Source organism: Passer domesticus, chromosome 13, assembly GCF_036417665.1.
Source record: "Passer domesticus isolate bPasDom1 chromosome 13, bPasDom1.hap1, whole genome shotgun sequence".
NCBI classification, from domain to species: domain Eukaryota; kingdom Metazoa; phylum Chordata; class Aves; order Passeriformes; family Passeridae; genus Passer; species Passer domesticus.
Genome location: NC_087486.1, coordinates 11838608 through 11863274, shown reverse-complemented (window position 1 = coordinate 11863274; position 24667 = coordinate 11838608). Strand labels below are relative to the sequence as shown.

The 24667-nt window shown below is 36.8% G+C and overlaps 1 protein-coding gene across 1 annotated transcript in view; it reads left to right on the top strand.

Annotated features, from left to right (window-relative positions):
- The window catches only part of LOC135279841 (uncharacterized), a 418268-nt gene that overhangs the window by 122692 nt on the left and 270909 nt on the right, over positions 1–24667 (top strand). The window contains exons 8-9 of the mRNA XM_064387383.1: positions 12610–12665; positions 22224–22355. The gene's annotated coding sequence lies outside the window, so the exon portion shown is untranslated. The remainder of the gene's footprint in view (positions 1–12609; positions 12666–22223; positions 22356–24667) is intronic.

Genomic DNA, 24667 nt, shown 5'->3' with positions numbered 1-24667 from the left:
CTGAGGTGTGGGGCCAGGATGGAGCTTGGCTCCTCAGTGCTTCCTCTCTTCTCCCATGGACAGTCCTCTCTGGCCTTGCACCAAACCAAACCAGACCATTCAGGAGACAAACATCTTACTCAAGATGTTGCTTTGAGGAAAAGGCCTCAAAGGATTGTTGCCACAGTCTCCTGGGCCATGGAAAGTGAGAAAAATTTCTTGCCTAAGCTAACAAAAACCCAATCTAGCTGAGCACCTGAGAGCCCAGCCTGCCTGGCACCATGCCAGGGAGTGGGGTTTCAAAAAGCCCCTGCCAGAGCCCCAAGGCTCCTCCTGCCCCAGACCCAGCTCAAAGTGCAGCAACCATCTCTGGGCATAGAGCAGGCCACAAGGGAATAGAAAACCCCAAGGCACCATCTTCAATGTCCCTTGAAGTGTCCACACCCTGGCAAACTGGCCTGGTACCTTGGATCTGGCAAGAGGCTGCTTTGCTTAGATGTTGTCATACATGTTCTGGAAACACTTCCCCTCATTTCTGCAACGTAGACAACCCTCAAGCAAATGAAATTGCAGTTAAAAGTACAATGTTTGGGAATAATCTTTCTAGCAAGTAGTTTACTTTGCTCAAGATTAGCACAATTAAACCCTGTTTGCAGGAAAACACATCAAAACCCCCTTTTTCCAGTTCTCTTTTATTTGCTTTCAGAACTTTACATATAAAAGAGCTACTCCAGTTGGTATCAGCTGAGCCCCTGAATTCTTTCCATTTTATACGATTGTTTTGAAATTGAAAAACAGGAACAGTGGTTTGGGTAGTTTTGGACAGAATGTGGGTTTTGGTACATTCAAACAACAGAATTCTTTATTCCTTTGCTGAGAACAATACCATGGAGAAGTTCTTGGCAATATGAATGGGGTTTCCCCTCTTCTGTGTGAAATATGATGAAATATCTGGCACAAATAGGGAAGTCCAATTTTTCCAGTACTGTGGGACAGATGCTAGTTTTGGATAACCTCCAGTAAACCACTCTCAGGAGTCACATATGTAATTCTTGAAACAGACAATTACAGCAAGTAAGCCACAGTCTATCAATTAATGCTTGAAGAGTTGTTCAAGAAAATCCTTCATACAGAATGTTCTTTTGGTTGTTAACTGAAAGGATAATTTTTCTCTGTTTAATTAAGTCAAATACATGTGTTACTTAGGAACAATGTTAAGTATTAATTTATTTTCCTTTCTAATTTTAATTATAGTGTGTACAGAAGCTTATAAAAAATACCTGATAAGCTTTTCCCTTTCCCTGCTCTCAGGTCCTAAGAACAGAGGAAAATAGTAGATACTTTAAGTGAACTAGGTCAGATTCACATCCTGAGAAAAACTTCATAATCATTACTACATAAATAGACTTACATGTATTTGCTCTAAGAAAAGGAAAAATGGATGGAGAAGAATATAGGTCTCCTCTTCTGAATTTTCCATTATGCAGGACTTAAGGCCTTGTTAAAAAATTTCTTCCCTTGTCTCAACAAAACTGTGGGAAAAACAAAAACTCTCCAACAGTATTTGGATATTTCTAACTTTATTGTTAAAGTTAGAATGTCAGGGCATTGCTTAATTATCTGGCCAGGATGTTGTTCTGGTCAGGAGGAACCACAGAAATCATTTCATTTACACAGAGGCCAGGTGTGCAGAGAGAATCATTCCATGACACATGGCTTTCACTAGATTTTTCAGATCTTTTGTACAGTCAAAACTCATAGAAACAAGTTGGGTCAGTGTTCATTGGTCCCAAGTTTCATACTTGTTAGTATTTGGTTTCCTATGGGACCCGGATTTCTTCACTTCTGATGTCAATTAGATCTTCATTTCTTGATTTTCTTATTGGTCTTCTCCAGAGGAGATGTCTCCAACTCTGACAGAGGCAGAGTCTGGGGTAGGTGTTTGTAGATGGCCACTGATGTTCTGTTGATGTTCTATTGATGGCTTTTTACCTTTCTTTGGGCCACTCCCAGTCTGTGGATATGTTAAGTTCATCATACCTTACCTGGAGAAACCATGTCCTAAATAAAAGCTTCTGTTCTCTTCCCATGGAGCAAAGGTGAACAAATTTGGCTAAAGTTATACAAAATTTTTAAACTGGTATATTTTCTGACACTTAGAGAAGAGCCATATTGCAAGATCCTTAGTGAAACAGAACTTCTGGGTTGTTTATTTGAGTAACTACCAAAACTTTATTTTGCCTCTTGTGTTGCACCAAAGCCAAGCTCCAATTTTGCTAAGGAACACATTGACAGGCCTGTATTGTGAAAAAAAAAGATATTTCTTGATGTTTCATGCTCCAGGATATTCCTTGCTATTTCTTGCAATGTTCAGGTCTTCTCTTTGGGCCTCTGTCTAAGAGCAGTTTTCCCACTCCTTGAAAAGCTGCTGTAAATACACTTCTAACAAATGTACAATCTATCTGTCTCTAGGGAACATCCTCTAAAGAATATTGATTTACTTTTCAGAATCGACCATGTTAGAAGTATGCCACTATGCCTTACTGCATTGTCATACTTACATGAGACATGAAAAATTATTATTTATAGGGAAATTGCACAGTAGAAACTGTTCAGTACCACACAGCCACTATGAATATTTCTGCTCTGTAAATCACCAACTGCAAATTTACTCTAAATGACACTGAAATAGTAAAGAAGTTAAAAATCTGGCATGATTTATGTAAATCTTTCAAGTGCTTATCATGTATTAAACACCACAAGATTTCTGTGTGATATATTTATTTGAGCTGCAAGCTTTATTTCAGTGTCAATGAAGAAGAATTTTTATTCCACGAAAATTGAACATAAATTGCTGGTTTAGAAACTTTTGACTTGTAAGAAAAGCCAAATATTCCATTCCCTTGCTGAGCTCTGTGAAGTCAGGCTGTGAAAAGTTCTTAAACACAGACACATTCAGAAGATCCTGCATATCTACAGGAGTTTTCTTCACCTTCTGCATGTCCATCCCTCCACCTCACCACACCTGTATTGTAGCTCAAGGCAGAGTCCACTTACCAGTGCTTCTCTTGCTATATACCTTCATTGAGGTCTTTGGCCAAGTTGAAGCATTATTTATGATATAAAATGTATCCATACAGTATTTGTAGGATTTGGGGGTGATATTAACAATCATGAACGCTCTGCTTTGTTAGTCACTAAGAGATTTTAGGATTATGCACTTTAATAATCTTTGCACAGTGGATTTTGACAAATATCAAACTGTAAAGCCTCTTTCTTCAGAAGCTGCCTATGTAATAGATTATTTACAGATCACTGTTTTTTTTTCCTTGCTCTGTATTTTTCTGCTTGCCTCAACAATTCAGTATAATCAATTCACTCAAATCTTCATAAAAAGGGACAGAGTAGAAAATACTTCAAAACATAACTCCTGCCTTCTCCAGCTACCTCTCTTTATACATTGCATGGTTTCTGTTGGTACATATTAATCAATACAAACTGTAAATCTAAATGGAGATTATTCAAGATGTTGCACAAGCTTGCTAAAGTCTCCGTTATGCATGTGATGTTTTAAAAAACCCACGAGAGACTAGATCTTTCTTTCAAAAATCTCTGTTTTGATGGGGAGACCCTTCTTTTCCATGTATAACTAAGTTATGCATGTGTTGATATGAGTGGTTGAAAATCTGATCCAATGTTAAGTGAATGGAAAGTGATGGAAGCTTTTCTTCCAGTGATGGGTTATATACATGAACAGGAGGTATTTAAAACTTTATATCATTAAAACTTTGTTTTCAGATTATGTGTTTCACTGCAGCACTGATACCTGTACTGTGGGAAATGCTGCAATGATTTCTACCAAATAAAAGAGAAACGTCTGGGAATATGCATTAAAAAAAAATCTGACATGGAAATGGGTACTAGACCACTCCCATAATTCATTGTAAATCTTGCAGACTTTTGGATTTACTGGTAAAGTGTTTCATCATCCCAGTGTTCATGAATCTCACCTGTCTATGGGTGTTGTGTGAGCTTAAGAGCTCCTTTAACAGGAATGGTGCCTATTATGAGAATTGTTTAATGTGACATCTCATGGAAATGGGGCAGGATTCAATTAGTCCTGCGTTACATCTGTGGAGGCAGCGCTTGCACTGACAATATCTCCCTTTATGGACTAAGATCAGAATTAAATCACAGAGGAAGACCTTTTTTTATTAGACGATTATTAAGTGGCTGTCACATTTTCAGCAACGTCAGATTCTGATGTAAACTGTATTGCAAAGGCCAGTGATGCTTTGGCCAAAAGAGGAAAAGTCATTTTGAATCCAGTTTTGTATTTTCTGACCCCACAGGAAATTGGCTTATGGCTAATGTGAAATTCTTATTACCTTTGTTTGCTTAATTATAGTTTTAGGAAAATGGATACTTATTAAGCCACAATATTTAAACTCTGTTTTAAAAAAAATGAGTAAAAATGAAATATATATATATATTTGAGAAATAAGATAATAGTATTTGCAATTGACTAAGCACAAATATTTTAGATTTGTACGACACACCCTCGAATTGCAGTGCAGATAGATGGACTCTTCCATTTCATTAGTATTCTGGGTGTCTGGGATGTGCCAGCTAAATGCAGCCATCCTTTGGGAGCTTGTGGTAGCCATAGCAACCGGGCTGCGGTTTCAAAGAGCCTCAGTGCGGCTCTGACATCTCTGCGGCACAAGGTGCTCGCTCATTAATCAACGCCCTGCTTAACGACCGCGGGAGACTCTCTGAGCAGCCTAAGGAAGCTCGGGGATGGTTTGCAGTCAGTTTTGCCCGGCTGCAGGATTTGCTGGTGGTTTGGGAGGTCAGGTCTCGCCTGCCCAGCGCTGGGGCCGGTCCTGCGGGCAGGGCTGGGAGCGGCCGGAGCACAGCGAGCCCTTCCAAGGAGGCACAGGCTGTGACACCTCTCAAACATCTCATGGCTGACTGAAATCTGCAAATCTTTATAGGTCATCTCAACGTGATCTGGGCGAGGCTCAAAGTATAGAGATAAGGCACTGTGGTGACAAGAGAGTCATAAAATTTAGTAATATTTGAGTACCTTATTCTTTTGAATTCATCTGGAAGTCCCAGCTGAAATGCAGTTCATTTTCTCATTGCTTATGATGAAGTCCAAAATTTAATCAAAAGTAACTCACTGGAATTAAACATATAGGATTTTCACTCTCAATTAGATCTCAACACCAGTGCTTATAAAGAGAGAAAAATGAAATGGCATCATGAAGACAAAATGGTTATGACCTACCAAAGAACAATGGATGAAGGATTAGAATCTTTGATGCCTTGTGAAGGCTGACCTAGAACAGAGACTAGACAGAGCTAAAGAATGAAGTAGGGATTTGTTAGGAGGCCTCAACAGATTCATCTTGGGCAGCACAAGAGCGCAGCCAGTGCTACACCCAAGATGAACCAAAATGTTCACAAAATGCACGCCCAGTCAAGGTGGCTCACATTCTTATAAGTTCTGGTCCATTTGCATATTGGAGCTAATTGTGCAATTGGCTTTAGTCCATGAAGTCCCATCCTTCTTGTTTTTCTCTCTTCAGCCCATGTTGTTTATAATCTTGGGCCTGAGATTTGGATCAGATGTCCTTGGTCCCCAGCTAGAGAAGAAATTGTTTTGTCCATCCTCTAACATGAAGCCTAGACCCACACACTAAAGCAGTACAGAACCTGTACTGTACCTGAAAAATATAACAGTTAAAATCTGAGGCATCATCAGCATGAAAAATCTTCATCTCTTAGTAAAAAATAATGTCTTACATCAATGAAAGAATGCATCAGAAATCTATGCTGATGCGAAGACAAAGCCATAAAAATAATTTGCATTTTGTGGAATGATGTGAACAAAATATTTTGGAAGCTGAAAAAATACCTCAAGTAATAATGACAAATATGCCAAATAAATGTGGCATGATTAAAAAAAGGATAACTAATGCCAAGTTAGCTAATAAAGTCAGCTATGACAAATGCACAGCTGGTTAAAAATTAAATTAAATTATGCAAAATAGATTTCTTCCAAACATATTTATTTTGATGTGAAAACCCTATGTATTCTGAAAAATGAGATCCAGAACACTGACAATTTGAATGTTTTGTTTTTCCAGGCCAAATGTCCTTTCTTTAAGATCTGAATCACTAAAAAAGTTATTTATATAGAGATAGATAAAATTCTTTGCACATTTTATATGTATGCATATGTATGTATGTAGTTGGTGCTGCATCTGTTGGAGGCTTACCCTTTAAATCTAGTAGAGTTGTTGTCAATTATCTTGAACCCAATTAGGCAGAAACTGTAGTCTCCAGAAAGAATTGAAAAATGAACAGCAGAGTGGAAAACACATTTGCTATCAACACATTTTCTATCCCCTCCCTGAAAAGACTGCAATGTATTTTCCTTAAATATTTGCAACACATTTAAATAACAGGATTAATTTAATTCTGAAGAATTGGTCCTTCTCCATAAAATAATTTGCACTGTCCTTCTTAAGGTTCTGCTCAAGAAAAAATAAACCAATTTATATCAGATTTAAATCACAGAAGCATCACTAAAACAAACATACAAATCTGCTAGCTTTCTCCTTTTTTTTTGGCGTAATATGATTGGCTGAAGTCTGGGGGGGATTTGTGTAAGTTCTGAAAGTTATGTCAAAGTTTTTCATTGCGTGAGAGATTTATTTTCCCCTAGACCAGATCAAAATGATTCACAACAATAGTGTGGCTTTGCAGCCCAGTTTCTCCCAGTGTCTCCTTGCAAACTGTAAGGCTGCATTTATATCTGATTTAATCTTCTGGTGTAGTCCACCTTCTGTGGCTTAAAGCTGACTTAATAAAGGATGTGAAAGTCTCATACCAGATTTCATTGGAAGTAGTGTCATGTTACTAATTCCAAACTTTACCTGGCATATTAAATTATGTTGCCACTTAAAAAGTATCTCTATTTTCACTAAAATCAGTGTTCTAATAAATCACCCTAATTACCTTTTCTATCTTTTTTGGTTTTTTAATATGGTGTGCTGAGAAAACTGAAGTGTCAGTGTTAACAGCTGTTAAGTGGTTTATTTCATTAGAATATAAGGTCTGCACAAGTTTATTGAAACCACAGTGAAATGGAGATCAATTAAGCTGAAATCACATTTTTTGTTTGAGTTTGATTAGATAAGGTAGACAGTATTGTAATAGTTTGATTTTATTTCTGAGGGCAGATGCATTCTGTTGTTTTCAATATGGTTATTTCAGTGCCTGAGACAGATGTTGTGTAGGCACAGAAAGCTACACTTGCTGTTCCAATGTCAGCATAATTATCCTTCAAGAAGACATTGTAGTTCTTTTAAAATAATTTCCACATATCTACAGGAATCTGCAGAACTTCCCCTGTCCTTCAGATTTGTAAGAATAATCTTCTTTCCAAGTAAATCTTCTTGCTTATCTTTCTTTGGGTCAGTCTATTTTCTCTTGGTAGAAAAAGTCTGCTTTTCTAATGCAATTGTTAATGAATGAGCTGCTTTTAAGTTCTCTTTGACAGCTGCAGATGTTTTCATATGTAGTAGATGTCTGAGATTTTTGAGCACAATTCTTTGAAATCAAAGAGGAGCAGAATTCCAGGTCTGACACTGAGTCTAGCCAGTACTGTACTGAATCTTTACAGGCATGAACTTAGTGTTTGTTTGAATGGCTGGTGTGAGACAAGGCAATCAAGGTAAAAACCTCTTCTTCAGGATGTGGAGGCCCCAGGCATCCATAAAAGTGATCTGGAGGCCTTGAGCCAGAAAATCTTTGAATATAAGCCTAAGTCTACCCCAGTGACTTTAGCAAAAAAAAGCAAATCCTTTGCATTCATCCCAAGAAAATTTTATAGCACTTATACAATGATTGATCAGTAAATGCTTTACCACTTCTTGCTCTACCTCCTCATTGGTGTAAGCCACAATACAACTCCTCCTTCATCCCCATGTCCACACATGACAGTCAGTTAAATTTGCACAGCCCAGGGTTTCATCTACCTAATTTACACATTAAGGTGATTTCTGAGCACAGCAGGTAAATGAGGGCAGGTGCTGTTGCTAGTGTTGTCAGCAGCCAGACAATTTGGAATTAAATCTGAGTTATCAGTAGTGCTATATCCCAGCTATCACTCACTGAAATAATGCTTGGATAGGATACATGTTAATCACATTTTTCCCAGAAGATATGTTGTGGCAACCCCATTTTCAGTTTTTGTCACAATCAGAACATATCTCTCATATTGCCTGTGTCCAAGACAAAAAATTAAGCATGTTTATTACAAATATTCAATGTAATTTTAAGTAATTTTTATTAGAAAAAAATTTACTCTCTGCCCCTACGAAAATGTAAAAAAAAAATCCTTAAGTGCAGAAATGTCTTGGTAATACAAATTCTTACATTCAACGCTAAAAGTAAAAATACAGAAATAAAGAAAATGTAGTGCTATCTTGTGTTTTAAGACTATTACTCCTGTTATTTCATTATCATAGCTATCAGGCTAAATTACCAGAATATTGCCTCTGCTCTTTGGAACTCCCATAAGTCTTAGACTACCTTCAGAGATGAGGATTGTATTCCCTAAGCTTCCAATAGAAGTTATTTAACCAGCTACAAAATAATGCTTTGAATTCTCAATAAGTTTCTTCTTTCTGGTTTTGCTTGCTGATTATGCTTGCTGTTGCATTATTTTTTTTCCTGAGGAGTCGTAATCTAAACTGAATTCTGACATTCTTTCACTAGCACAGACATGTTTACAACTGTTACCTAATGAAATCTAGGACAAAATATGAAGAAAATTAATTATCCACTAATGCAAACTATCTGCAGCTAATTCAAATTACTTCTTTCATCAGTTCCCAGACCTTCTAAAGAACAAATACTAATTTTTCTAGACATCAGGTGTCTAGCGCAAAAGGCTTTCTAATTAATTAGTCCTTTCTTTGTCTTTACATCTGAGATAATGAAAGAAAAATGTCATAAAGAATGTCCAGGAAGATGAAGAGTTTTTACAAAGCAGCATTTTTGCAGACAGTAACATAAATTGAAGAATTTTCTGCACACGTTTGCTTGAAATGATTCCCTTTTACTTTTATATAAAGGAATTTACAGCCCTGAGATGTTAAAACGCTGATCAGAGGTGTGTCATTACAGCAAATAAAGCCTTTCTCTTTGTCTTAATGTTGTAGGATATATTCAGATTCTTTTATTTATAACTTCAAATACTGTTGGTGTAGCATTTCTGTTGGAAACACCTTTCTCTTTACCAGAAAAAACACCGTGAGGATTTTCAGTGTCTGGTGCCACAGACTGGTCCTGCCGCTCTGGTTTGGTGCTGTGCCTCTCCACAGCTGCTCTTTGTGCAGGGATAGAAGATGCCTGAGCCACAGGCAAGCTGGAATGATGACATTTTTCCATATTTCCACAATGAAGATGTGCACAGGCATAAGGCCAGAGCCTGGAGAACATTCACACTGTCCCAGTGGCTGCTGCCACTGACTGTCCTGCTCACAGGGCATGGCACATCCACGTCTCTGATCAGGCAAAGCAGTGAGCTGTGGCAGTAAAAATGCTTCTGGAGGTAAAACATAATATAACTAAGGAAGAATGAAATGATTAAGAACACAGAGATGCGAAGAGTAATAAAAAAGTACTTCTGCTTAAGGGAAATTTATTTTTAGAAGAATAATCTAAAAAAATCATAATCAACTCTTATGACTGAAGCTAATGAAACCACTAAAAAGTAATCATTGCCTAGGGAGGCAAAATTATGCTGTGTGAAATCAAACTAGTCTAATTGTCTTTGTGTTGCATTCCTGCATAAATTATATATTTTATATATTATATGATTTACCGTTATCAAATTTTAGATAAAAACACAAAGCATACAATTTTAAATTCTGATTATATATATGGTGAAAAGAGATACCCAATTAATTAAGATGCTACTTTGAGTTATATGTATTGTAAAATAACACTCTTTCTGCAGGCTGTAGCTATTTACAGAATGTATAGATGACAGCATATTTGTAAGATCAATTAATGAGGAGTTACTTTGAAAACTCCCTCAAGTTTCTACAATTGTTTTCATCACAATATGAAATATGAAAAAAAAAATCATCCTGTCATATCTTTACAGTGTTTATAAGTCTACAGAAGGGAATTTTACTTTGTTTAATATTTTCAAGGAAGATAGTCCTATGTCTTAGTTATAGTTAAAAGTTTATCTCAGGGCTGATTGAACTGCAGAACCATCCTTGCAAGACTGCCATTAATTCCTGACTTAGACTGCCAAACAGAGAACCTCAAGATAAAATTACTTTTGTTTTCATATTTGAATCTGTCTAAATTCTCCTTTAAAAAATCAGTTTTAAAGAGTTATTGAGGATTTTCTGTATTCACTTAATGATTTTCTCATGCAGAATTAATATAATAAAATTCTGTAGTATAGGATTTTTGATGGGTTGACCTTTGGTGTTCCCATATTGCCACTGATCTGGCACTGCCATGAGTTGTTCCCTTCTTCACTCCTTTCCATCTCCTTGCCCAGGCAGCGATTCCATTTCAGTGGTTTCACTGGCATCAGTCACTTTGTGCTGGATTTGCCTTTCCTCATCACTTTGGGATAATCCCATTCTCCTGCCTCCGTATGCTCAACAGGTCTGCTCATGGCATCCACCTTGCAGCAGGGAGGAGGAGCAGCTTGTTGTGGGAATTGCAGAGTTTGGGCTCAGGAGTTCATCTGCAGGATCCAGCCCTGCCATTTCTGCACTGCAGCAAGGCCTGGCCTGCACACAGCAAACATTGCATTGCAATGCTGGCATTCCCAGAGAACTTAAAATAATGGAAGCCTCTAAGCTGTTTGCAGCCAAAGCCATGTGCTCTTAGCTAAAGGGTAGAATGTAATTGCTAGGTATGCTCAGAATGGGGTGATCAGGGAAAATTTAACATCACATTAATAATAGAGGAGGCTTGTTTGAAGTAATGAGGGGTTTGGGGTTAGGATTTTTAAAAAAATTATTTTATCTGCTTTGTTGCCTTGAGAACACAAAGTGAAATGATATTTTAGAGTTGGATTGAAATCATATTACTTGGGAAAAGACTGCATTAAACCTCAAAGGAGCTTATGCCTTTAAAAGCATTGCTGAACTTTGCAGTTTGGCAAAATGTGCTTACTCACATACTTCAGTTAAAAAAGACAACTAAAAATAGTTAATACAATCAGAATATGCATAAAATAACTTTAAGGTGTCAAGCTATCATTGCTGTTGGATGAGAGCTGAAATGGAATTTAAAAATGTTAAAGGTCACACTGTGACGCTTCTAATTTTGCAAGGTAACATAGGTAAGCAGTTTTTGAATTTGGGGATTTGTCCCACCTGTGTGTAGCTATATCATAGTTAGTGTGCTAAGTCCAAGAAGATTGACTGAACTCTGGACATACCAATGGAGATGTTTGCCCCATCCCAAGAGATTCAAATGAATGCAGGAAACTGCATAAAGTCAAGTAGGAAAGAATCAAAGCCTAAATAGTTTTAACAGTGGAAAAATTCATTAACTATAAGAATGTGCACAAAATTCATATCAGTCCGTTGTCTTTTAGATGCAGAAATTTCCTGTAGGTAAGCAAATGAGAGAACACTGGGATTCCCAGTGCAATGGTAATTCAGGAGTTGGAGCACCTGTGTCAAATGAGATGATCAGCATTCAAGTCAGGGGCCAAAGCACTTGTTAAATATTTACTTGTCTAGGTAGGAGCAGAGGCTTGGTACCAGAACACCTTTATTTTGTGTGAGTACCTTATCTGTTAAATTAATGACTATTCTGAATGGCAGAATCTTGGAAAAAGAAATCAGGGAGACCCTCAAGGCAGAATAAATTACAGCTGTGTACCTCCTGACAAATGTTTGTATAATTGTTTATAAAATCCTCCAGTGATAACCATGCCATGGCTACCTCAGGCAATTAATTTCACTGTTTCTTCCTTAGTATCAGAGGTTTTTCTCAGTCTCTAAACTGGTGTGTTAGTGTAGTTTAAGCCCTTTGATCTTTCACTTATCTACTGTAACTATCAAATTGAAGCATTCCCTGCTCTTTTGCTCTTTCTTTTGTTATGCTTCCTAAATCTCTGATTATCTACCTCAGTTTGTCCATGTCTTTGCTAAAGCACAGTTGACAGCTTCATTTGTTTCACAGAGGCAATACTTGCTGAAGCCTTGCCCAAGGTGACTAGAGAACCATTGTGACAAGGATTTTTCTCGTTATTGAATGGGTGTATATTTGTATGCATGCTCACTATTTTCTATGGTTTTATGTTGTACATGTTTACTAAATGGGTACAAACATTTAAAACATTAATTTTATTTTATGTTTGTAATGCTGTGACATTAATGCCTTGTGCTTCACTTAATAAGGAATTTAAGTCTGTTTTTAATCTTTACCAGTTTAGTGTCAGGTTTTTTTTTTTTCATTTTGTCAACACCACTATGAATTCTTGACCCCTCCCACAATGTACATGGGGCTTTTCTTATTTTGGTAGGAGGTGTATATTTAATAAAGTAACTCTCTTCCTTTCTTTAGGTTAATAATGAAAATATTGAACAGAACACACCTATGAATCAGCCTCTGTAACTTTGGTGAGTAACTTTTACCATTCATAGTAAACCACTATTAATAACGATATAAAACAAATAATCCCAAATGATTTTGTACCTATCCTTCACTACTTTTCTGATGATTGTACTTCCCTGTACAATCACCAGGAATCCCTGTTCAACTAATAGAATATGTTGTGTCAAAATATCTACAAAAATTGATATACACAATATTTCTTCCTCATTGAAAAAACCTGTTGCCCTGTTGGAGAAGAAAATTAGAAAATTAGTTTGCCATGATATGTTCTGGTCTGAAAAACATACCAGTTCTTGGGTGTAACCATGTTTTTCAGATTCCTTGTTATTTCTGACCAGGAGGTGAAGGAAAATTAAGTTAATCATGTATGCTTCCAAACCTGTGGTTTATGGTTCCTATATTCCCTTTAATGACAGATACTGCAAATTACATTTTTGGCTTGGCAGTCCCTCAGAGATTCCTAATGAGTTTTAATATGTCTGATTTATTGCAGCTAGTTCAGTGAGTTTATCAGTCGGTATGAGGAGCTTGTTTTAATCTTTTTTCTTTATTCAAGACTCTTTTCTCTGGTGTTAATTGTTCTGCTCACCTGCTTGCAGTTAACATTTTAAAGCAAGAATAGCATTCAGCATGTGAGGTGTCCTGGCATTCTGACAGCTTTCCTTCTACAATCAGTACTAGACTGCCACATGATTCTCTTACTCCTAACATCTCCAATGATTTAATGTTTTTGAATCCTTTGCTGGCTTCTTTCCATCTTATGCTTTGACATTTCTAATTTTCTTTTACATACTCCTCCTATATTTTTAGTATAACCTATTTCTACTTTCTTTGTGCTTCCTACTTTGACTTGACACTGGTGATGAGCTTCTGATGTCGTTATTTTCAGCTTCTATTTTGGGATAGGTAATTTTTGTGGAAGTGCAAGCCTTCGTAATTTTTTTTTCCCAGTCATTGCTTGCTTTCCCAAAGGATTTGCTGAGTCTGTTGAACTTTCTTTTCTTAAAGTCTATCTGTTCCTATCCTGCTATCCAGCCCCCTTTCTTCCCCAAGTTTCATTAGTTCTTATCATACCATGGTCATTTTCATCAAGACTGTTTCTCTTCCTTCTTGTTGCTTAAGTATACAACAGTCTTTGCACAGATTTTTTTTTTCCTGCCTTCTGGATGTGCATGTGCATCTCTAAAACTTATCAGCACTATAATTTACAGATTAATCCATGTTGTACTGTATTCATTCTGGTTTTAAAGGTTTTCTGGATAACATGTGTTGTGCCTTGGTACTTGTTGTATTTGTGGTATTTGCTCACAAAAGTTCTTTCCACTGCATTTTTATGCTTCAGTCATCTGCAATGGGCACTAACACATTTCCAGACTTTCAGCAAGGGTAATTTCCCAAATTTGGATCTCAAATGTAACGCACGAACATAGTGGCCTTTTCTGTTGCAGTAACATGTCTAATTTACTAAGGTTCTGTACTGCTAGTCATTAAATGCTCATTTTTAAGTATTCCTCTTCAGCTTCTCTTGTTTCTTGCCCACACTTCTTGCATTAATGTATAGGTTTCCCAAGCACTGGGTAGTTTGAGCCATCATTTGACTCATTTCCTTCTTACAGCATGTCCAAACTGTTGGATTTTTTGCTTATAAGTGTTTTTTCTCTTCATTATCACAATCTAGAACTGCTAACCAAATATGATTTGAGAAAACTTGTGATTCAAGTCTCTGCAAGAAGTTTCTGATCCTAATGTAAAAAATATTGTCATAAATCTTCTGTTTGCTGTCTTGACTTCTGACCTCACTAGCAAAGGGCAGTGTTCAGAAGCATGTTCAGTATTTATTGAAACTAAAAAGAGGGAGAGACTGTTCATGCATAACAGTTACATGATGTGAGGCTACACCTTGTACTAACTGAATTTAAATGGTAGTGGTGGGAGGGAAGAGGAAGCTTTTAGTCATGGTTTTTAGACTGCTGCATTAAGTTTGTTCCTGCCTTCTTGGTCTTTCAGAACAGCACTGCTTTTAGTGCTGTTTTTAGTTACATTATGTTATCATTCAAAGCAAAGTAGACATTTTCCAAATGGAAGGAAAAACATCCCTAGACTTACACAGTGCTCAATTTATCTTTACAGATACATGCATGAATTTTGATTTTGTGTATAATTTTCATTTACTCTATGTGCAAGATTATTTCATCATCAGTTATACTATGTCTTGTCATAAACAGGCCTCTATTACCATATTTTTTATCTTGCAAATATGTGCTTTTCTTTTCTGTTCCAGTCCAGAAAAAGTAGTCGTCTTAGCACTTCCTGCAGTGAACATCACCAGTTTAAAATAGTTTGTGCATGGCAGTGTGACAAATGCAATATTGCTTGACTTTGTTAACAAAGAAATTAAGTATCTTAGAAAATACAGGGTATGAACAGCAAGGCAAATTCTATAATTTTGAAGATACAACATAAACCTCAACTGAACTATGTCCCTAAATATTAATGCTCCAAGGAAGATTGAGAGCCAAAAGGCTGGCTGGAGTTAGAAAGATGAGAGAAATACTTAGGACCATGGAATCCAAGAGGGCTGAGTTTGGCAGAGACCCCTGGAGATTATCTTGTTGAAATCCCTGCTCAAAGCAGAATCAACTGAACAGGTTGCCCACGACTGTGTCCAGCTGGGTAGGGGACATCACCAGTGCAGAGAAGCCAGAGCCTCTCTGGGCAGCCTGTTCTGTTGTTGATCTATGTGGTATCTGATCAGTTTTACAGTAAGACACTTCCTTGTGTTTAACTAGATTTTTTTTCATTTCCATTTTTGTGCTTTTTCTTTTGTGCTATCATTGGATACAGCTATAAGAAAAAAATTTTGTACAGTGAAGATGGCAAAACACTGGAACAGGATGACCAGATAGGTGCTGAATGCCCCATCCATGAAAACACTGAAGGTCAGGTTGGACATGGCTCTGAGCAGCCTGATCTGGTTTAGGACCCCTCTTCGCAGGGGAGTTCTACTAGTTGACCTTCAAAGGTCGTTCCCACCCAGATTATCCTATGATTCCCATTGGAAATTCCATTAACAACTTCTCAGTAGATAGATTCTGCATTGTTTCTACTGCTGGTCATGTTCAGACATTATGGGATGTAATATGTCCAACATGACACCATGGTCCTGATTATGAAGTGGCTGGGTATTGATTGTCAGCATATCTGCTTTATTGCCATTTAATTCTCATTCAGGAAGGACTGTGATGTTCCCTGGTCATTTCAGTGCACATCTTTTTTCTTGGTATGTACTGTAAACTCAGCAGGCAGTGTTAAAGTCATATGGAGTTCCATTCATGGAGAACAGAGAGACCCTTGTCAAAAATTCTTCCCAGGTAACAACTGCTGTGACTGGTGTAAGTGAAATAAGGGAGAAAAGGGGAAAGGCTGTTCTGAAAGGGAGTGCTCTTTCTCATAAACTTCAATTGAGAAATAAATTTATTTTCTTGGGAATTTAAAATCAGAAAAATATGAGCAAACAAGTTGATATGGTTTGTAGATTAGAAACAACCTTTTCTTCTATGAAGTTTAAGCACTGAACACATCTAAATAGTACTGAGAAAATTGAGTTAGAGAGTGTGCACACTGTATTACACAGATTGCATTTCTGCTTAAATGAGATATTTAGTTAACAGAAATAATTTTCCCATTTATTCACATGTGCATGAAGAAAAGAACATACAGAATTTGAAGGAAGCTCATGAGCTCCTGTCTTGAGCCTTCAACTTCATTGAGAGTATTGCCCTGTCTGAATTTCTGGACTGCTTATGGGCCTTGTTTATTCTGACTATTAATTCCAGAAAATTCTTTGTGGATTTCCATGACAAAGCAAGAAATATAAGCCTTGGCAACTCAGACTTATTAGGATTGTACTTGTGTTTTGTTCTGGATGAGCAATATTTTCATTAGATTTTTGACAGCTACTTTAACAGCAACCCTTTGACATGTATTTTAAGTAAAATAAATACTTGAAATCATAGCTGTAATTCATGAAGGTTGTATAATTTTAAGTACATATAGCAGACAAAATTGTCATTATCTAACAATTAAGTTGCATGAATTATTAATTTTTAATAAAAATAAACGACTTGCTCTCTAATTAACTCTGTAATCAAGATTGTTCCAGTATATCATTATATCTCTTAAGATTTCAAATCCTAACTGTTTCAGTTGGCATAGTATTAAAATAAAATTTTTCACTGGAATGTATAATTAATAAATGTGCAAGTTGTTATAGTGATTGTTTTCCATTAGCTATCTATACAAAAATAGTATGCCAAGGTATATAAAAAGTTGATTTCATTATGGTTTTAAATTTTTGGAGCTGTCTCTATTGTTCACTGAAAACCAGACCCTGTATCATGCTTTAGTCCCATTGGTATGCATGAGCTGCTGTGGAATTTTGAAGAGATTTACCCCTTGGCCAAGACATTATTAAGTTCTCCACTGGGATTGCTTTAGAAGAGCAGCCTTGTATGAATCCTGGCAGAGGAGTTTTTCCATGGAGTTTGATGGACTTAATCCCTTAAACCCCAATGAATGTCAAGTTATTACAATGGATGCAAAATTTCATAGGTGTTTTCAGAAACTTTCTCGAATAAATTCTAAATAATATAAGAGTAATAAAAAACCTGTGGTGAATCCACAGATTCATGTTCACATTGATTTTTTTTCCCATTTCCAAATTCCACTCTTCTGGCCAGTGGTCTACAAAATCCATGTGTATGTATGAATGTGTGTGTAAATCTATGTATAGATTTATAGATACAGATGTAGATGTACACACAAGCCCTGGATGGATTGTTAACTCCCAGTCACTGTGCCACAGTCACCAAAGAGGCATTCTTGCAGAGGTTTTGGTAGAAACTCCTTTGTAGATGGACCATTTGTAAATTGCAGTCAGGAGAATTTATCAGACATGCAGGTAGAGAAATGCAATTACTGGCAGACACTCTGAGGTCAAAATAAATTAAACAGCATGTTTTCAAGAAGTGTTTTGGGACAGCTCTAAGAAATTTTGAATGGCTGGTTCCTCCAAAAGCCTAAATTAAAAAAAAAAATAGTGCTCATAAATGTAAAAGTTTTGGTAACATATTTGATCTGATATAAAGACACCATCCAGTGTGAACAGACAAAATTTACCACCGAAGGAGACATCCTGGTGGGTATCCATGTGTTTATATGCATATGAGTAGTGATTATGAATAGAACTAATCTCTCAAAAACACCTATCTCATGCAATTTATGTGGTCAAGAAAACAAAAACCAAATTTTTTGTCTGTTAAGTGTCCTCCACAGAACAGAGGGAACCCTGAATTATTAACAGAAACTATAACTGGATATTCAAAATTTTAAATGCTGAGATTTATGACAATTTCTTGAACATTCAGTCTTGTGGATACTGAAATAAAATGCATATAAAATTCAAATTTTGTTTTACATCTACTCAGATTACAGCTCGTATACCACCTACAAAATTGATCATGACTCCCTCTATATACGTACATACCTACATACATCAATTTCCTCTGCTTTCAAGGATAGTAAAATGTATTTAATGAAGGTAAACAGAATCTGGCACTTGGAAGCAGGAGAAATAATATAGAGCATTATTATTCAAACAGATAGTGTTATACTGTTTTCCCTGGAGGTTTTTTTTTTGGTTTTTTTTGCATGAGTGTCTTGTCCTGATGTCAATGTCAGCTGTTTGCCAAGGGGTAGCATAAATCTGGTATTCTGAAGGCTGGCTTCTACATGGGCAGGGAAGCAGTGACATGAAATGTCTGTGTATTTCAAGTATAAATTACTTAATATCTCTTGCGAGAAGTCCCTCAAAAATATCTAAGGTATTTTCTTGAGAAAGCTTAGTCTCAAAGGAGTGATAGACTCCCAATGAGAGATACCTCATTAAGTTGTGCATAAAAATGCACAGCAGTAGTTGAAAGTTGAACAGTTGAAAGTTGATTTAGCCTCAGTGAAGAAAAAATAGTGTGTGAAGACATGTGCAGCAGCACTTCACTGTGACACCAGTGATACAGGTGTGCATTGTAGAAAGAAATGTGAAAGAATTGTGATTTGGAATGAACTTTGGGCTTTGAAAAGGGAATAACCCTTGCACAGTTCTCACTGTCTGGGGCAAACCTGTGAGGAAAAGCAGACAACTAAAGACTGTTTGGTTCATTTGTAACTCCTGCTTAAGGTGACTTTCTGCCCTGGCATTTTATGGTAGTAAGGCAGAAACATGACCCTCATTGTTGTCACATGGAACCCAGTCCATGGCACAAATTCTGACACAGCTTTGCAGAGCTTTCCAGAGTGCCTGACAGATTTTAAGGAATCTGCTGTGGATGAGCCAGTTATAGGAACCTGCCCCCAGCCTGACAGACTGGGCTGAGAGTCAGCTCAGGGCTTATCTCAAGGCTGAGTTTTGGTATCTGTCATGCTGTCTTTACACTTTGTAACACACTCCTCTATTTTACTGCACAGGTTGCCTAATAAAAGGATGTAGTGTTTGCCACAGTGAGGATTTCTGAGTTATAGCTGCCAATTACTAAATTAAGGGGTTTTTACGTAATTGCTAGTGCCTCTTTTCAGTGAGGTTAAAATACAAGTTTCTCTAAAGATGAATTTTTTTTTGCTTAACCTTTGTACATAGTATGATGTTAATATTTGTACCACAGTGTAGACTCCTTGCAGAATTATCATTCTTCTGTTCCTTGCTTCTATGATTTGTAAATCAGTGTCAGTAGAAAATTAAATAAATATACAGATATAAAGATATATATCTGTCTCCATCTCAAAATACTTGACAGCAGTGTTTGCTACATTATGCTTTAGTTTCTCCCACCAGAGCCACACTTTGCAAGTCTGTTGATCTGTACTTCCTGTAATAAGAATTTCCTGTATGTGACCACTCTGTTTCAGTAGAGACATATATAACCAGAAATAAACTCCATATGGATGTTTTCTGTTTTTCTTGGAAGCTCAGCTTGAAACCACTAATACTGGAATAAAGATTGTGTTGGCAGTACCACGCTAATTTGTTCATGAAATATGTAGCCCCAGAACCAAAATAAAAATGTTATATAATTAGGATTCTTAGTGAAAGAACATTCTCTTTTACCTGTATTCATATATCATACAAAAAATACTAAGAACTACTTGAAAATTTTAAACTATACAAAATGACTCTTTATTCTTTCTCGCTTTAAAGTTTAACTTGCACATTAAATAAGCCCATTCTTATTTAGGAATTTGGGACTAGACCTTTCACTAAAAAATGGGTGATTCAATTTTTAATCAGCTCCAGTAAATTCTTATTGTGCTGTAATTAAAAGTAAAAATAGTGATGACAATTTAAAATTCATTAACATTCAGTTAAAAAATTCATTATATAATCACAAGCAAAATTGCTCTTTCATTTGTTTGTGGAGTTGTGTAAAACTGCATTTTGGAGAACATGTTGCTGGCTAATATGGGAGAAGATCATAAATAAATCTTTGCATACCCTCTCCTAAAATGTTGATAAATCAGTGTTAGCATTAATTACTATGCTTGAATACTTTTAATCCCTGAGACTAAAAGTAAAAATTTTATATAAATCATCTTTTGCATAAAACCAAATTGTTTTGACTCTTGGTGGACTTTGTGTTTGTGTCATTGTCCTGGTGTTAGAATAAGTGCATGTCGTGCTTACCTCTGGGTAATTACACTTGTAAAAGATTCAAAAGTTCAGTTCTAAAGTGTAGTACTCATGGTTTTCATTACAGTTCTTGAGATTCCATAATATAAGACAATCCATTTAATAATTTGCTATTTCCACCTCTATGCACTGGATAGAGTTGACTGTGAAACATGTAAAACTCCTATTATGTCCTCTGTCCTAGAAAAAAATCTGTATTCAGATAGCCCAAACTTTAGCAGGACTTTATTAGTCTAGTGTTAACAAGCTAGAAAGTTATCAGAAGCTAAGAGATGAAATGCTAGTAAGTTTTCTGCCTACTTTTCCTTTTTGTTAGAAAAAAAACCGAAACAAAACCATAGGGTTGCTAACACTACTCCGGGGTCTATGTGAAAAGGACTTTTTTTTAGAGAAAGTGATGCTAAGCAGAAAGACTCAACATTCTTATTCTTGGATAATGCTATTTAGGTAAGATTTAGCATGTCTCTCAGAACTCCAAAAAGTCTTCCTTTACTCTGCTTTTATGATTAACTCTGAGATTTTAGGCTTGCTAGTGGCTGCTCCTCCATAAGTTCATGTTCTGATTTGCTTTGAAGTTTTTAACATCTTTTTTGCTAACAGGGTCAGAAGTTTCCTCAGAGTTCTATAGCAGCCAGCACTTTTTGACCTTTTAACCTAAGATGAGCTGGAGAAACCAATGTTAAAAGAAACCAGCACAAAGCAGTAAACTGATATGGCAACTTATGCTTTATCTCAGATTTTGATTGACTTTGTTAATTCAAGGTCAATACAGACGATTAATGCTTTCAAGTCAATAAAATTTGACCTGTTCAACATATACATAGATGATTTTCTTTTATACTGAGAATTCAAAGTGTGTATGAACCAGTGTTTTTTTGCAGATTTTAAACAGAAGATGATAATGATTCAACCCACACTGATAATGATGAAACGATGAAAATTAGTTGGAGTGGAATTCGCGTGTGTAAACTGAGTGTTTATTGCTAACTATTTTGAAGACATTCAGTCAGCATACCACATTCCAGACATATTTAAAGCCCTCCTGAAATTTAGTACTTGTATAAGATGTTTCATGTGTTGACTTGTGCATGTTCTATGTGTAACTCTAGTGCCAAGTGGTAAAGTACTGTTCAGCTTAGAAATTCTAATACCTTCTAATGGGAAGAAGAGTCAGTGCAGTTTATTGCAGGTGTATCTATATGAGGAGCTCACCATATGATACTAGATATGTGATAGCAATGTAATAGAAAAATTGAAAGCTCTAACCCTCTGGGGCTCATATACATTTTATTTTAATTTGTTCTTTTGTCAGCTCTCTTCTGTACTTTGAGAAGTTTCTCTCTCCCACTCTGGATTATTCCCCAGAGCTGTAGCTGTGCTCTTCATCTGGATTGTCATTACTTGGTAGAATTTGGATGCAGCAAATCCACTTAGATTAAGGCCGTACTCTGTGAACACAAGGGTAGCCACTATCTTTGAAAGAATGGATGATCCACTTAATATAAGGGTCAAGACAACACAGAGCAATTAAAAGGACATATTCATTATATGAGTCATTGAGAATGTAATGAACTGCAAAGTCATGGTGCCTTGGAAGACAAATTTCTCAAATTCATGTCTAGTAATTAGAGAACAAGTCCCTTCTTCTATTTTTATTACCAGGCAGCATTTCTGATTCCACAAGATCTTTTCATAGTGCTTAAATTCCCTGAGTAATACTCAAAACTCACAGCAGATTAGGATTCTGTGTTTTGTTCTTCATAACATTTGTCTCAGCAGGGTAACGAATAACTGGAATAATTAGTGAATCCTTTTGCCTTTGCAGTAAAAGCAGCACGATCCCTACCCTGTGTGCAGAGAACATCCATCAAAATGAATGCAATGGCCTTGACAGGAAGAAAGGCCAGCTGCAGCCTGGCATGTCCAGCCTTCCTGCTCATGTCAGCTGCATACCAAAGTGAGTATTTCTGGAAATGATCCACAGGAGAGAGAATTGTGGCTCCCCAGCCTTCAAGTGTAAGATAAGGCCTTGTTAAAGGGATGCCTGGGCTCCCCAGGGTGATACAGGTGATGCTGGTCACTGGGTGGGACAGGTACCCCCATAAACACATCTGCACAACAAGGATCTGTCTCTGAAACAGTTGCAGATGAAAAAATATCCTGGCCTAAGTATATTAGGTGGTGATATATAAGGAGTAATTCCTGTTTAAAGCAGTATCCAAAGACAAAGTAGGGGAAAATGAAACCCCAAGCCTGAGGCTGTTCTATTAGAGGGTTTTTTTTCTCAAGAATTTCCATTCTGGAGCAGACCATTCAAAAAATCTAACTGATATAAATGAAGTACAAGATAAAGTACAATTGGGCAGTAATCTATGATAAGATTAATACTTCATGGGAGGTAAGTTAGGATTAATGCTTAGAAATTGGCAGAGCTGCCTGGTTCATTTGGCAAATTTGGAATGCCTCATTTTGTGGAAATATAAGACAAGATGAATTTAAAGAGAGTTCAAGTGACAGCTTGCTTTATTCTCATTATGGCATTCTTTTTGTAGTAATATCTTCCTGCATAATATTTAAGCTAGTACTTATGCATTTTGGAACAAATCTAAAGATAGGCAATTAACTGATGGTTTGATTAATTAGCAGTTAGTGCTAGGGGTGAGAAGTTCTTGGCATGGTAAGACTTTCAAGTTCTTCTAGTTTCATAAGTCAATGTATTCTTGCATGAACTAGCACCTTCTCAGAAAGAGTCTAATATTCTGTGTGCACCTCAACATGTTTGGTTGTTTGTATTATTAATCATGGAATATCAAATTACTTGAAAAGCTGCAACATGCTCTGCAAAGACCTGTTTTTTCTCTACAGTTTGATTTGGGCTTTTTAAAGGCATTATTCTTTCATTGCATCCATCCCCTCAAGGTCATTCTTTCAGGAATCTGTGTACCAGAAAATAAAAGCCTTCATGGAAGGTTGCTGAGAACAGAAATAGAGGCAGGTGTTTTGCAACATGAGATCTGGGAAGCAAATATAAATGAACAGGCAAGCTATATTATGCCATGCAGATGTCTCCTTAATGGAGAGCTGTTTTCTTGGGATGTGATGAATAATTTGAGGTATAGATTAATTCAGTGGCCAATGAAAATATTGAACTGCCAGATTAGTGGACCACTGCCTCTGAAACTGTGCTCTAATGCCTTTTTGATCTGAAAAGATGTGCTTATTAGCTGTGTTTCTCGGGTGGAAGGAGAATCTCCATCACTGCTGCCGGTGTATTCATGCATTATTTCATTCATTACTGCTCCTGCCTGTTTTGTTCACTGTGGCTCCTGCCATACAGTCCTTCTGTCCATTAATTCTTGCCTGATCACTGAGGAATAAGCTGGCTACCAAACATCTGTGTATGTGTCTCACAAGCCTCTTGCTCTGGTGTTGCAGAAATCATATTATAGTGCAAAATGAATATCACTACAGTCTGTATCTAGAGGTCCTGAGAGAAAACCTCACAGACAAAATAGCATCTTGGAAAAGTTGAGGACAAAGGACAAAGTTGAGTGGTTCAAGTGTTGTCAGTATCAATGGTCACAGATCTGTGTAACACCATTACTGAGGCAGGGTGTAATGGGAACACTTAAACTGGAATTAACCTGTTTGAAAAGGGTCTGAAAGACAGTGGTGGCTAACAGCAAGAGAATGTATCATTGTGTTTAAATGGTGCTTCTGAGCTACTCCTTGTGCTGAGGTGGGTTGGTTGGGAGGTTCCATATACCTTTTGCATAAACTTGAGATTTTTTGTAACGGCATTCTTGTCCTGAAGCTGAGAAGGAAGAGAGGAGAGTATCTGCATCAGTGGGAGGTGATGGATGAAAATGTGTAAAGGCTGGTGGCTCCAGCTGACTCAGGTCTCTGTTGAACTGGTGACTGAAAAGGGGGCAGTCATCACCCACTTCTTTTACCCACCATCATAAATGTATCAAGACGTCTTTAGTCAAGTAACAGGTAATAGAATTTTTGAGAAACAGTTATGACTTCTGATAGAAGACACATGTGTTCATCTGAATAAATAAATGGCAGATTCCAGAGAAGTGGGCTCAGAGTATTGCAGAGCACAACAGGACAATAACCAGACTTCCTGGAAATGTATGGAGAAATGAATAGGAGCCACCAATTCTACAGCAGGGAGTTTGTTTCTTTTAACAGTGATTATACTCTTAATTGACAGTTGTTTTAATAATTATTTGTACGTCCTTTGTGGTTTATTTATTTGTTTAC